Genomic DNA, 14,314 nt, shown 5'->3' with positions numbered 1-14,314 from the left:
ATAGTGTTTCCTTCTCACAGAAGGGAGCTCATTTAACGTCTTCCCCTGCACTTTGTATGTTGGACTCTGATACTCAAGATGGATTGGTATTAAGGATAATCTCTATTTTTGTATCCCCATCCACTTTCAAAAAGGCCCCTATGCTTTGAGTGGTTCATAGTCCTTTACCATTCCCCCTCCTACTTGCCTTACAAACACAGATAGTAACCTACTGCATACCTTCTGAAATCTCATCCTCCTGTGTGGTCAGCTTCCACAAGGACAATTGGTCCACTGGTGCTCTGACGTCATAAAGCTAAAGCAAGAATGTTGTCTGACCTGAGGGCCACTCTGTTGCCTAGCAAGCTGACATCATAAAGCAAAAACAAGATGTTGTCTGACATGAGGGCCACTCTGTTGCCTATTAATCAGTAGGATACATTCATCTTGGTAATTAAATGAGTAGTAGGGTAGACAGGATGCCCTACTACAAACTAAGATGTTAAGATGAAAGAAATTGGGGCACTTTCTGAGACTTCTGAATTTGTATGAACGTACGTTTGAGCATAAGAGTCTCAACTTTACTATTGCTGAACTGGTAGGAATTGGCTAAAATGAGGATGGTAAATAATATATTCATCGTTTTTATTATTTCCATTAACTGTAGCATAACCCTTCCTCTCTCAACTTATCAGCTGGCTTAATTGCTATCGGTGTACCATATCCTAACACAAATGAATTGAGAAGGGTTCACTGCCACTTGTCTGGGAAAAAGATCTATAGATCTATGTCCTAATGTATGTGCTACAGTTGTTTAGAGAGTGTTAGCAAGTGAGGTGTGGGATTCAAAGAAGTATGGGAGGTTAAAATTACAAATTGGGATTTGATTTTCTAATGAGCTGTTGATTTTCACAATAATATAGACTCCATAGTATTGATCTGTTTACCCTTTGTAAAAATTGTGCTAACAGTGGACTTTTCCATCTGCAGATTATACTGAATGGCCAGCAGTGGCAGCGTTTCACCACAGAATTTCTCTGCCTTGCCGAGACTGAAGAAAAAAAAAAAGCAAATCTTCCGGCATACGGCATCATTTGACCAATTTATATGGTAAGTAAAACTCACAATCATTCCTTTAGGCATTAAAAAGACGTTCACAGCTTTTGAATTTCCTCATTACCTTCTAGTGGGAGCCTGTGCCTGGATATATTTTCTTTCAATATAGAAGTAATATGGATCACATTGTGTTGGTCATGATAGTTAACAAAAACTGACTGCCTTCAACACTACTAAAGCCTGCTTTAGATCCTAGTGCTAGCAATGTTCCACTTGAGGAATTTGCTGCCTTTGAGTTTGAAATGCACTATCTCACTTGAGAACGATAGTCTTTCCTTCTCACAGAAGGGAGCTCATTTAACGTCTTCCCCTGCACTTTGTATGTTGGATTCTGATACTCAAGATGGATTGGTATTAAGGATAATCTCTATTTTTGTATCCCCATCCACTTTCAAAAAGGCCCCTATGCTTTGAGTGGTTCATAGTCCTTTACCATTCCCCCTCCTACTTGCCTTACAAACACAGATAGTAACCTACTGCATACCTTCTGAAATCTCATCCTCCTGTGTGGTCAGCTTCCACAAGGACAATTGGTCCACTGGTGCTCTGACGTCATAAAGCTAAAGCAAGAATGTTGTCTGACCTGAGGGCCACTCTGTTGCCTAGCAAGCTGACATCATAAAGCAAAAACAAGATGTTGTCTGACATGAGGGCCACTCTGTTGCCTATTAATCAGTAGGATACATTCATCTTGGTAATTAAATGAGTAGTAGGGTAGACAGGATGCCCTACTACAAACTAAGATGTTAAGATGAAAGAAATTGGGGCACTTTCTGAGACTTCTGAATTTGTATGAACGTACGTTTGAGCATAAGAGTCTCAACTTTACTATTGCTGAACTGGTAGGAATTGGCTAAAATGAGGATGGTAAATAATATATTCATCGTTTTTATTATTTCCATTAACTGTAGCATAACCCTTCCTCTCTCAACTTATCAGCTGGCTTAATTGCTATCGGTGTACCATATCCTAACACAAATGAATTGAGAAGGGTTCACTGCCACTTGTCTGGGAAAAAGATCTATAGATCTATGTCCTAATGTATGTGCTACAGTTGTTTAGAGAGTGTTAGCAAGTGAGGTGTGGGATTCAAAGAAGTATGGGAGGTTAAAATTACAAATTGGGATTTGATTTTCTAATGAGCTGTTGATTTTCACAATAATATAGACTCCATAGTATTGATCTGTTTACCCTTTGTAAAAATTGTGCTAACAGTGGACTTTTCCATCTGCAGATTATACTGAATGGCCAGCAGTGGCAGCGTTTCACCACAGAATTTCTCTGCCTTGCCGAGACTGAAGAAAAAAAAAATAAGCAAATCTTCCGGCATACGGCATCATTTGACCAATTTATATGGTAAGTAAAACTCACAATCATTCCTTTAGGCATTAAAAAGACGTTCACAGCTTTTGAATTTCCTCATTACCTTCTAGTGGGAGCCTGTGCCTGAATATATTTTCTTTCAATATAGAAGTAATATGGATCACATTGTGTTGGTCATGATAGTTAACAAAAACTGACTGCCTTCAACACTACTAAAGCCTGCTTTAGATCCTAGTACTAGCAATGTTCCACTTGAGGAATTTGCTGCCTTTGAGTTTGAAATGCACTATCTCACTTGAGAACGATAGTCTTTCCTTCTCACAGAAGGGAGCTCATTTAACGTCTTCCCCTGCACTTTGTATGTTGGACTCTGATACTCAAGATGGATTGGTATTAAGGATAATCTCTATTTTTGTATCCCCATCCACTTTCAAAAAGGCCCCTATGCTTTGAGTGGTTCATAGTCCTTTACCATTCCCCCTCCTACTTGCCTTACAAACACAGATAGTAACCTACTGCATACCTTCTGAAATCTCATCCTCCTGTGTGGTCAGCTTCCACAAGGACAATTGGTCCACTGGTGCTCTGACGTCATAAAGCTAAAGCAAGAATGTTGTCTGACCTGAGGGCCACTCTGTTGCCTAGCAAGCTGACATCATAAAGCAAAAACAAGATGTTGTCTGACATGAGGGCCACTCTGTTGCCTATTAATCAGTAGGATACATTCATCTTGGTAATTAAATGAGTAGTAGGGTAGACAGGATGCCCTACTACAAACTAAGATGTTAAGATGAAAGAAATTGGGGCACTTTCTGAGACTTCTGAATTTGTATGAACGTACGTTTGAGCATAAGAGTCTCAACTTTACTATTGCTGAACTGGTAGGAATTGGCTAAAATGAGGATGGTAAATAATATATTCATCGTTTTTATTATTTCCATTAACTGTAGCATAACCCTTCCTCTCTCAACTTATCAGCTGGCTTAATTGCTATCGGTGTACCATTTCCTAACACAAATGAATTGAGAAGGGTTCACTGCCACTTGTCTGGGAAAAAGATCTATAGATCTATGTCCTAATGTATGTGCTACAGTTGTTTAGAGAGTGTTAGCAAGTGAGGTGTGGGATTCAAAGAAGTATGGGAGGTTAAAATTACAAATTGGGATTTGATTTTCTAATGAGCTGTTGATTTTCACAATAATATAGACTCCATAGTATTGATCTGTTTACCCTTTGTAAAAATTGTGCTAACAGTGGACTTTTCCATCTGCAGATTATACTGAATGGCCAGCAGTGGCAGCGTTTCACCACAGAATTTCTCTGCCTTGCCGAGACTGAAGAAAAAAAAAAAAGCAAATCTTCCGGCATACGGCATCATTTGACCAATTTATATGGTAAGTAAAACTCACAATCATTCCTTTAGGCATTAAAAAGACGTTCACAGCTTTTGAATTTCCTCATTACCTTCTAGTGGGAGCCTGTGCCTGGATATATTTTCTTTCAATATAGAAGTAATATGGATCACATTGTGTTGGTCATGATAGTTAACAAAAACGGACTGCCTTCAACACTACTAAAGCCTGCTTTAGATCCTAGTGCTAGCAATGTTCCACTTGAGGAATTTGCTGCCTTTGAGTTTGAAATGCACTATCTCACTTGAGAACGATAGTCTTTCCTTCTCACAGAAGGAAGCTCATTTAACGTCTTCCCCTGCACTTTGTATGTTGGACTCTGATACTCAAGATGGATTGGTATTAAGGATAATCTCTATTTTTGTATCCCCATCCACTTTCAAAAAGGCCCCTATGCTTTGAGTGGTTCAGAGTCCTTTACCATTCCCCCTCCTACTTGCCTTACAAACACAGATAGTAACCTACTGCATACCTTCTGAAATCTCATCCTCCTGTGTGGTCAGCTTCCACAAGGACAATTGGTCCACTGGTGCTCTGACGTCATAAAGCTAAAGCAAGAATGTTGTCTGACCTGAGGGCCACTCTGTTAACTAGCAAGCTGACATCATAAAGCAAAAACAAGATGTTGTCTGACATGAGGGCCACTCTGTTGCCTATTAATCAGTAGGATACATTCATCTTGGTAATTAAATGAGTAGTAGGGTAGACAGGATGCCCTACTACAAACTAAGATGTTAAGATGAAAGAAATTTGGGCACTTTCTGAGACTTCTGAATTTGTATGAACGTACGTTTGAGCATAAGAGTCTCAACTTTACTATTGCTGAACTGGTAGGAATTGGCTAAAATGAGGATGGTAAATAATCTATTCATCGTTTTTATTATTTCCATTAACTGTAGCATAACCCTTCCTCTCTCAATTTATCAGCTGGCTTAATTGCTATCGGTGTACCATATCCTAACACAAATGAATTGAGAAGGGTTCACTGCCACTTGTCTGGGAAAAAGATCTATAGATCTATGTCCTAATGTATGTGCTACAGTTGTTTAGAGAGTGTTAGCAAGTGAGGTTTGGGATTCAAAGAAGTATGGGAGGTTAAAATTACAAATTGGGATTTGATTTTCTAATGAGCTGTTGATTTTCACAATAATATAAACTCCATAGTATTGATCTGTTTACCCTTTGTAAAAATTGTGCTAACAGTGGACTTTTCCATCTGCAGATTATACTGAATGGCCAGCAGTGGCAGCGTTTCACCACAGAATTTCTCTGCCTTGCCGAGACTGAAGAAAAAAAAAAATGCAAATCTTCCGGCATACGGCATCGTTTGACCAATTTATATGGTAAGTAAAACTCACAATCATTCCTTTAGGCATTAAAAAGACGTTCACAGCTTTTGAATTTCCTCATTACCTTCTAGTGGGAGCCTGTGCCTGAATATATTTTCTTTCAATATAGAAGTAATATGGATCACATTGTGTTGGTCATGATAGTTAACAAAAACGGACTGCCTTCAACACTACTAAAGCCTGCTTTAGATCCTAGTGCTAGCAATGTTCCACTTGAGGAATTTGCTGCCTTTGAGTTTGAAATGCACTATCTCACTTGAGAACGATAGTCTTTCCTTCTCACAGAAGGAAGCTCATTTAACGTCTTCCCCTGCACTTTGTATGTTGGACTCTGATACTCAAGATGGATTGGTATTAAGGATAATCTCTATTTTTGTATCCCCATCCACTTTCAAAAAGGCCCCTATGCTTTGAGTGGTTCAGAGTCCTTTACCATTCCCCCTCCTACTTGCCTTACAAACACAGATAGTAACCTACTGCATACCTTCTGAAATCTCATCCTCCTGTGTGGTCAGCTTCCACAAGGACAATTGGTCCACTGGTGCTCTGACGTCATAAAGCTAAAGCAAGAATGTTGTCTGACCTGAGGGCCACTCTGTTAACTAGCAAGCTGACATCATAAAGCAAAAACAAGATGTTGTCTGACATGAGGGCCACTCTGTTGCCTATTAATCAGTAGGATACATTCATCTTGGTAATTAAATGAGTAGTAGGGTAGACAGGATGCCCTACTACAAACTAAGATGTTAAGATGAAAGAAATTTGGGCACTTTCTGAGACTTCTGAATTTGTATGAACGTACGTTTGAGCATAAGAGTCTCAACTTTACTATTGCTGAACTGGTAGGAATTGGCTAAAATGAGGATGGTAAATAATCTATTCATCGTTTTTATTATTTCCATTAACTGTAGCATAACCCTTCCTCTCTCAATTTATCAGCTGGCTTAATTGCTATCGGTGTACCATATCCTAACACAAATGAATTGAGAAGGGTTCACTGCCACTTGTCTGGGAAAAAGATCTATAGATCTATGTCCTAATGTATGTGCTACAGTTGTTTAGAGAGTGTTAGCAAGTGAGGTTTGGGATTCAAAGAAGTATGGGAGGTTAAAATTACAAATTGGGATTTGATTTTCTAATGAGCTGTTGATTTTCACAATAATATAAACTCCATAGTATTGATCTGTTTACCCTTTGTAAAAATTGTGCTAACAGTGGACTTTTCCATCTGCAGATTATACTGAATGGCCAGCAGTGGCAGCGTTTCACCACAGAATTTCTCTGCCTTGCCGAGACTGAAGAAAAAAAAAAATGCAAATCTTCCGGCATACGGCATCGTTTGACCAATTTATATGGTAAGTAAAACTCACAATCATTCCTTTAGGCATTAAAAAGACGTTCACAGCTTTTGAATTTCCTCATTACCTTCTAGTGGGAGCCTGTGCCTGAATATATTTTCTTTCAATATAGAAGTAATATGGATCACATTGTGTTGGTCATGATAGTTAACAAAAACTGACTGCCTTCAACACTACTAAAGCCTGCTTTAGATCCTAGTGCTAGCAATGTTCCACTTGAGGAATTTGCTGCCTTTGAGTTTGAAATGCACTATCTCACTTGAGAACGATAGTGTTTCCTTCTCACAGAAGGAAGCTCATTTAACATCTTCCCCTGCACTTTGTATGTTGGACTCTGATACTCAAGATGGATTGGTATTAAGGATAATCTCTATTTTTGTATCCCCATCTACTTTCAAAAAGGCCCCTATGCTTTGAGTGGTTCATAGTCCTTTACCATTCCCCCTCCTACTTGCCTTACAAACACAGATAGTAACCTACTGCATACCTTCTGAAATCTCATCCTCCTGTGTGGTCAGCTTCCACAAGGACAATTGGTCCACTGGTGCTCTGACGTCATAAAGCTAAAGCAAGAATGTTGTCTGACCTGAGGGCCACTCTGTTGCCTAGCAAGCTGACATCATAAAGCAAAAACAAGATGTTGTCTGACATGAGGGCCACTCTGTTGCCTATTAATCAGTAGGATACATTCATCTTGGTAATTAAATGAGTAGTAGGGTAGACAGGATGCCCTACTACAAACTAAGATGTTAAGATGAAAGAAATTGGGGCACTTTCTGAGACTTCTGAATTTGTATGAACGTACGTTTGAGCATAAGAGTCTCAACTTTACTATTGCTGAACTGGTAGGAATTGGCTAAAATGAGGATGGTAAATAATATATTCATCGTTTTTATTATTTCCATTAACTGTAGCATAACCCTTCCTCTCTCAACTTATCAGCTGGCTTAATTGCTATCGGTGTACCATATCCTAACACAAATGAATTGAGAAGGGTTCACTGCCACTTGTCTGGCAAAAAGATCTATAGATCTATGTCCTAATGTATGTGCTACAGTTGTTTAGAGAGTGTTAGCAAGTGAGGCGTGGGATTCAAAGAAGTATGGGAGGTTAAAATTACAAATTGGGATTTGATTTTCTAATGAGCTGTTGATTTTCACAATAATATAGACTCCATAGTATTGATCTGTTTACCCTTTGTAAAAATTGTGCTAACAGTGAACTTTTCCATCTGCAGATTATACTGAATGGCCAGCAGTGGCAGCGTTTCACCACAGAATTTCTCTGCCTTGCCGAGACTGAAGAAAAAAAAAAGCAAATCTTCCGGCATACGGCATCATTTGACCAATTTATATGGTAAGTAAAACTCACAATCATTCCTTTAGGCATTAAAAAGACGTTCACAGCTTTTGAAGTTCCTCATTACCTTCTAGTGGGAGCCTGTGCCTGGATATATTTTCTTTCAATATAGAAGTAATATGGATCACATTGTGTTGGTCATGATAGTTAACAAAAACTGACTGCCTTCAACACTACTAAAGCCTGCTTTAGATCCTAGTGCTAGCAATGTTCCACTTGAGGAATTTGCTGCCTTTGAGTTTGAAATGCACTATCTCACTTGAGAACGATAGTGTTTCCTTCTCACAGAAGGAAGCTCATTTAACGTCTTCCCCTGCACTTTGTATGTTGGACTCTGATACTCAAGATGGATTGGTATTAAGGATAATCTCTATTTTTGTATCCCCATCCACTTTCAAAAAGGCCCCTATGCTTTGAGTGGTTCATTGTCCTTTACCATTCCCCCTCCTACTTGCCTTACAAACACAGATAGTTACCTACTGCATACCTTCTGAAATCTCATCCTCCTGTGTGGTCAGCTTCCACAAGGACAATTGGTCCACTGGTGCTCTGACGTCATAAAGCTAAAGCAAGAATGTTGTCTGACCTGAGGGCCACTCTGTTGCCTAGCAAGCTGACATCATAAAGCCAAAAGAAGATGTCCTCTGACATGAGGGCCACTCTGTTGCCTATTAATCAGTAGGATACATTCATCTTGGTAATTAAATGAGTAGAAGGGTAGACAGGATGCCCTACTGCAAACTAAGATGTTAAGATGAAAGAAATTGGGGCACTTTCTGACACTTCTGAATTTGTATGAACGTACGTTTGAGCATAAGAGTCTCAACTTTACTAATGCTGAACTGGTAGGAATTGGCTAAAATGAGGATGGTAAATATTCTATTCATCGTTTTTATTATTTCCATTAACTGTAGCATAACCCTTCCTCTCTCAACTTATCAGCTGGCTTAATTGCTATCGGTGTACCATATCCTAACACAAATGAATTGAGAAGGGTTCACTGCCACTTGTCTGGCAAAAAGATCTATAGATCTATGTCCTAATATATGTGCTACAGTTGTTTAGAGAGTGTTAGCAAGTGAGGCGTGGGATTCAAAGAAGTATGGAAGGTTAAAATTACAAATTGGGATTTGATTTTCTAATGAGCTGTTGATTTTCACAATAATATAGACTCCATAGTATTGATCTGTTTACCCATTGTAAAAATTGTGCTAACAGTGGACTTTTCCATCTGCAGATTATACTGAATGGCCAGCAGTGGCAGCGTTTCACCACAGAATTTCTCTGCCTTGCCGAGACTGAAGAAAAAAAAAAAGCATATCTTCCGGCATACGGCATCATTTGACCAATTTATATGGTAAGTAAAACTCACAATCATTCCTTTAGGCATTAAAAAGACGTTCACAGCTTTTGAATTTCCTCATTACCTTCTAGTGGGAGCCTGTGCCTGAATATATTTTCTTTCAATATAGAAGTAATATGGATCACATTGTGTTGGTCATGATAGTTAACAAAAACTGACTGCCTTCAACACTACTAAAGCCTGCTTTAGATCCTAGTGCTAGCAATGTTCCACTTGAGGAATTTGCTGCCTTTGAGTTTGAAATGCACTATCTCACTTGAGAACGATAGTGTTTCCTTCTCACAGAAGGGAGCTCATTTAACGTCTTCCCCTGCACTTTGTATGTTGGACTCTGATACTCAAGATGGATTGGTATTAAGGATAATCTCTATTTTTGTATCCCCATCCACTTTCAAAAAGGCCCCTATGCTTTGAGTGGTTCAGAGTCCTTTACCATTCCCCCTCCTACTTGCCTTACAAACACAGATAGTAACCTACTGCATACCTTCTGAAATCTCATCCTCCTGTGTGGTCAGCTTCCACAAGGACAATTGGTCCACTGGTGCTCTGACGTCATAAAGCTAAAGCAAGAATGTTGTCTGACCTGAGGGCCACTCTGTTGCCTAGCAAGCTGACATCATAAAGCAAAAACAAGATGTTGTCTGACATGAGGGCCACTCTGTTGCCTATTAATCAGTAGGATACATTCATCTTGGTAATTAAATGAGTAGTAGGGTAGACAGGATGCCCTACTACAAACTAAGATGTTAAGATGAAAGAAATTGGGGCACTTTCGGAGACTTCTGAATTTGTATGAACGTACGTTTGAGCATAAGAGTCTCAACTTTACTATTGCTGAACTGGTAGGAATTGGCTAAAATGCGGATGGTAAATAATATATTCATCGTTTTTATTATTTCCATTAACTGTAGCATAACCCTTCCTCTCTCAACTTATCAGCTGGCTTAATTGCTATCGGTGTACCATATCCTAACACAAATGAATTGAGAAGGGTTCACTGCCACTTGTCTGGGAAAAAGATCTATAGATCTATGTCCTAATGTATGTGCTACAGTTGTTTAGAGAGTGTTAGCAAGTGAGGTGTGGGATTCAAAGAAGTATGGGAGGTTAAAATTACAAATTGGGATTTGATTTTCTAATGAGCTGTTGATTTTCACAATAATATAGACTCCATAGTATTGATCTGCTTACCCTTTGTAAAAATTGTGCTAACAGTGGACTTTTCCATCTGCAGATTATACTGAATGGCCAGCAGTGGCAGCGTTTCACCACAGAATTTCTCTGCCTTGCCGAGACTGAAGAAAAAAAAAAAAGCAAATCTTCCGGCATACGGCATCATTTGACCAATTTATATGGTAAGTAAAACTCACAATCATTCCTTTAGGCATTAAAAAGACGTTCACAGCTTTTGAATTTCCTCATTACCTTCTAGTGGGAGCCTGTGCCTGGATATATTTTCTTTCAATATAGAAGTAATATGGATCACATTGTGTTGGTCATGATAGCTAACAAAAACTGACTGCCTTCAACACTACTAAAGCCTGCTTTAGATCCTAGTGCTAGCAATGTTCCACTTGAGGAATTTGCTGCCTTTGAGTTTGAAATGCACTATCTCACTTGAGAACGATAGTGTTTCCTTCTCACAGAAGGAAGCTCATTTAACATCTTCCCCTGCACTTTGTATGTTGGACTCTGATACTCAAGATGGATTGGTATTAAGGATAATCTCTATTTTTGTATCCCCATCCACTTTCAAAAAGGCCCCTATGCTTTGAGTGGTTCATAGTCCTTTACCATTCCCCCTCCTACTTGCCTTACAAACACAGATAGTTACCTACTGCATACCTTCTGAAATCTCATCCTCCTGTGTGGTCAGCTTCCACAAGGACAATTGGTCCACTGGTGCTCTGACGTCATAAAGCTAAAGCAAGAATGTTGTCTGACCTGAGGGCCACTCTGTTAACTAGCAAGCTGACATCATAAAGCAAAAACAAGATGTTGTCTGACATGAGGGCCACTCTGTTGCCTATTAATCAGTAGGATACATTCATCTTGGTAATTAAATGAGTAGTAGGGTAGACAGGATGCCCTACTACAAACTAAGATGTTAAGATGAAAGAAATTTGGGCACTTTCTGAGACTTCTGAATTTGTATGAACGTACGTTTGAGCATAAGAGTCTCAACTTTACTATTGCTGAACTGGTAGGAATTGGCTAAAATGAGGATGGTAAATAATCTATTCATCGTTTTTATTATTTCCATTAACTGTAGCATAACCCTTCCTCTCTCAATTTATCAGCTGGCTTAATTGCTATCGGTGTACCATATCCTAACACAAATGAATTGAGAAGGGTTCACTGCCACTTGTCTGGGAAAAAGATCTATAGATCTATGTCCTAATGTATGTGCTACAGTTGTTTAGAGAGTGTTAGCAAGTGAGGTGTGGGATTCAAAGAAGTATGGGAGGTTAAAATTACAAATTGGGATTTGATTTTCTAATGAGCTGTTGATTTTCACAATAATATAAACTCCATAGTATTGATCTGTTTACCCTTTGTAAAAATTGTGCTAACAGTGGGCTTTTCCATCTGCAGATTATACTGAATGGCCAGCAGTGGCAGCGTTTCACCACAGAATTTCTTTGCCTTGCCGAGACTGAAGAAAAAAAAAAATGCAAATCTTCCGGCATACGGCATCGTTTGACCAATTTATATGGTAAGTAAAACTCACAATCATTCCTTTAGGCATTAAAAAGACGTTCACAGCTTTTGAATTTCCTCATTACCTTCTAGTGGGAGCCTGTGCCTGGATATATTTTCTTTCAATATAGAAGTAATATGGATCACATTGTGTTGGTCATGATAGTTAACAAAAACTGACTGCCTTCAACACTACTAAAGCCTGCTTTAGATCCTAGTGCTAGCAATGTTCCACTTGAGGAATTTGCTGCCTTTGAGTTTGAAATGCACTATCTCACTTGAGAACGATAGTCTTTCCTTCTCACAGAAGGAAGCTCATTTAACGTCTTCCCCTGCACTTTGTATGTTGGACTCTGATACTCAAGATGGATTGGTATTAAGGATAATCTCTATTTTTGTATCCCCATCTACTTTCAAAAAGGCCCCTATGCTTTGAGTGGTTCATAGTCCTTTACCATTCCCCCTCCTACTTGCCTTACAAACACAGATAGTAACCTACTGCATACCTTCTGAAATCTCATCCTCCTGTGTGGTCAGCTTCCACAAGGACAATTGGTCCACTGGTGCTCTGACGTCATAAAGCTAAAGCAAGAATGTTGTCTGACCTGAGGGCCACTCTGTTGCCTAGCAAGCTGACATCATAAAGCCAAAAGAAGATGTCGTCTGACATGAGGGCCACTCTGTTGCCTATTAATCAGTAGGATACATTCATCTTGGTAATTAAATGAGTAGAAGGGTAGACAGGATGCCCTACTGCAAACTAAGATGTTAAGATGAAAGAAATTGGGGCACTTTCTGACACTTCTGAATTTGTATGAACGTACGTTTGAGCATAAGAGTCTCAACTTTACTAATGCTGAACTGGTAGGAATTGGCTAAAATGAGGATGGTAAATATTCTATTCATCGTTTTTATTATTTCCATTAACTGTAGCATAACCCTTCCTCTCTCAACTTATCAGCTGGCTTAATTGCTATCGGTGTACCATATCCTAACACAAATGAATTGAGAAGGGTTCACTGCCACTTGTCTGGCAAAAAGATCTATAGATCTATGTCCTAATATATGTGCTACAGTTGTTTAGAGAGTGTTAGCAAGTGAGGCGTGGGATTCAAAGAAGTATGGAAGGTTAAAATTACAAATTGGGATTTGATTTTCTAATGAGCTGTTGATTTTCACAATAATATAGACTCCATAGTATTGATCTGTTTACCCTTTGTAAAAATTGTGCTAACAGTGGACTTTTCCATCTGCAGATTATACTGAATGGCCAGCAGTGGCAACGTTTCACCACAGAATTTCTCTGCCTTGCCGAGACTGAAGAAAAAAAAAAAAGCATATCTTCCGGCATACTGCATCATTTGACCAATTTATATGGTAAGTAAAACTCACAATCATTCCTTTAGGCATTAAAAAGACGTTCACAGCTTTTGAATTTCCTCATTACCTTCTAGTGGGAGCCTGTGGCTGAATATATTTTCTTTCAATATAGAAGTAATATGGATCACATTGTGTTGGTCATGATAGTTAACAAAAACTGACTGCCTTCAACACTACTAAAGCCTGCTTTAGATCCTAGTGCTAGCAATGTTCCACTTGAGGAATTTGCTGCCTTTGAGTTTGAAATGCACTATCTCACTTGAGAACGATAGTGTTTCCTTCTCACAGAAGGGAGCTCATTTAACGTCTTCCCCTGCACTTTGTATGTTGGACTCTGATACTCAAGATGGATTGGTATTAAGGATAATCTCTATTTTTGTATCCCCATCCACTTTCAAAAAGGCCCCTATGCTTTGAGTGGTTCATAGTCCTTTACCATTCCCCCTCCTACTTGCCTTACAAACACAGATAGTAACCTACTGCATACCTTCTGAAATCTCATCCTCCTGTGTGGTCAGCTTCCACAAGGACAATTGGTCCACTGGTGCTCTGACGTCATAAAGCTAAAGCAAGAATGTTGTCTGACCTGAGGGCCACTCTGTTGCCTAGCAAGCTGACATCATAAAGCAAAAACAAGATGTTGTCTGACATGAGGGCCACTCTGTTGCCTATTAATCAGTAGGATACATTCATCTTGGTAATTAAATGAGTAGTAGGGTAGACAGGATGCCCTACTACAAACTAAGATGTTAAGATGAAAGAAATTGGGGCACTTTCTGAGACTTCTGAATTTGTATGAACGTACGTTTGAGCATAAGAGTCTCAACTTTACTTTTGCTGAACTGGTAGGAATTGGCTAAAATGAGGATGGTAAATAATATATTCATCGTTTTTATTATTTCCATTAACTGTAGCATAACCCTTCCTCTCTCAACTTATCAGCTGGCTTAATTGCTATCGGTGTACCATATCCTA

The sequence above is a fragment of the Lissotriton vulgaris genome, chromosome 8 (assembly GCF_964263255.1).
Source record: "Lissotriton vulgaris chromosome 8, aLisVul1.2, whole genome shotgun sequence".
Classification (NCBI taxonomy): Eukaryota; Metazoa; Chordata; class Amphibia; order Caudata; family Salamandridae; genus Lissotriton; species Lissotriton vulgaris.
Note: the sequence above shows the minus strand (reverse complement) of the source record.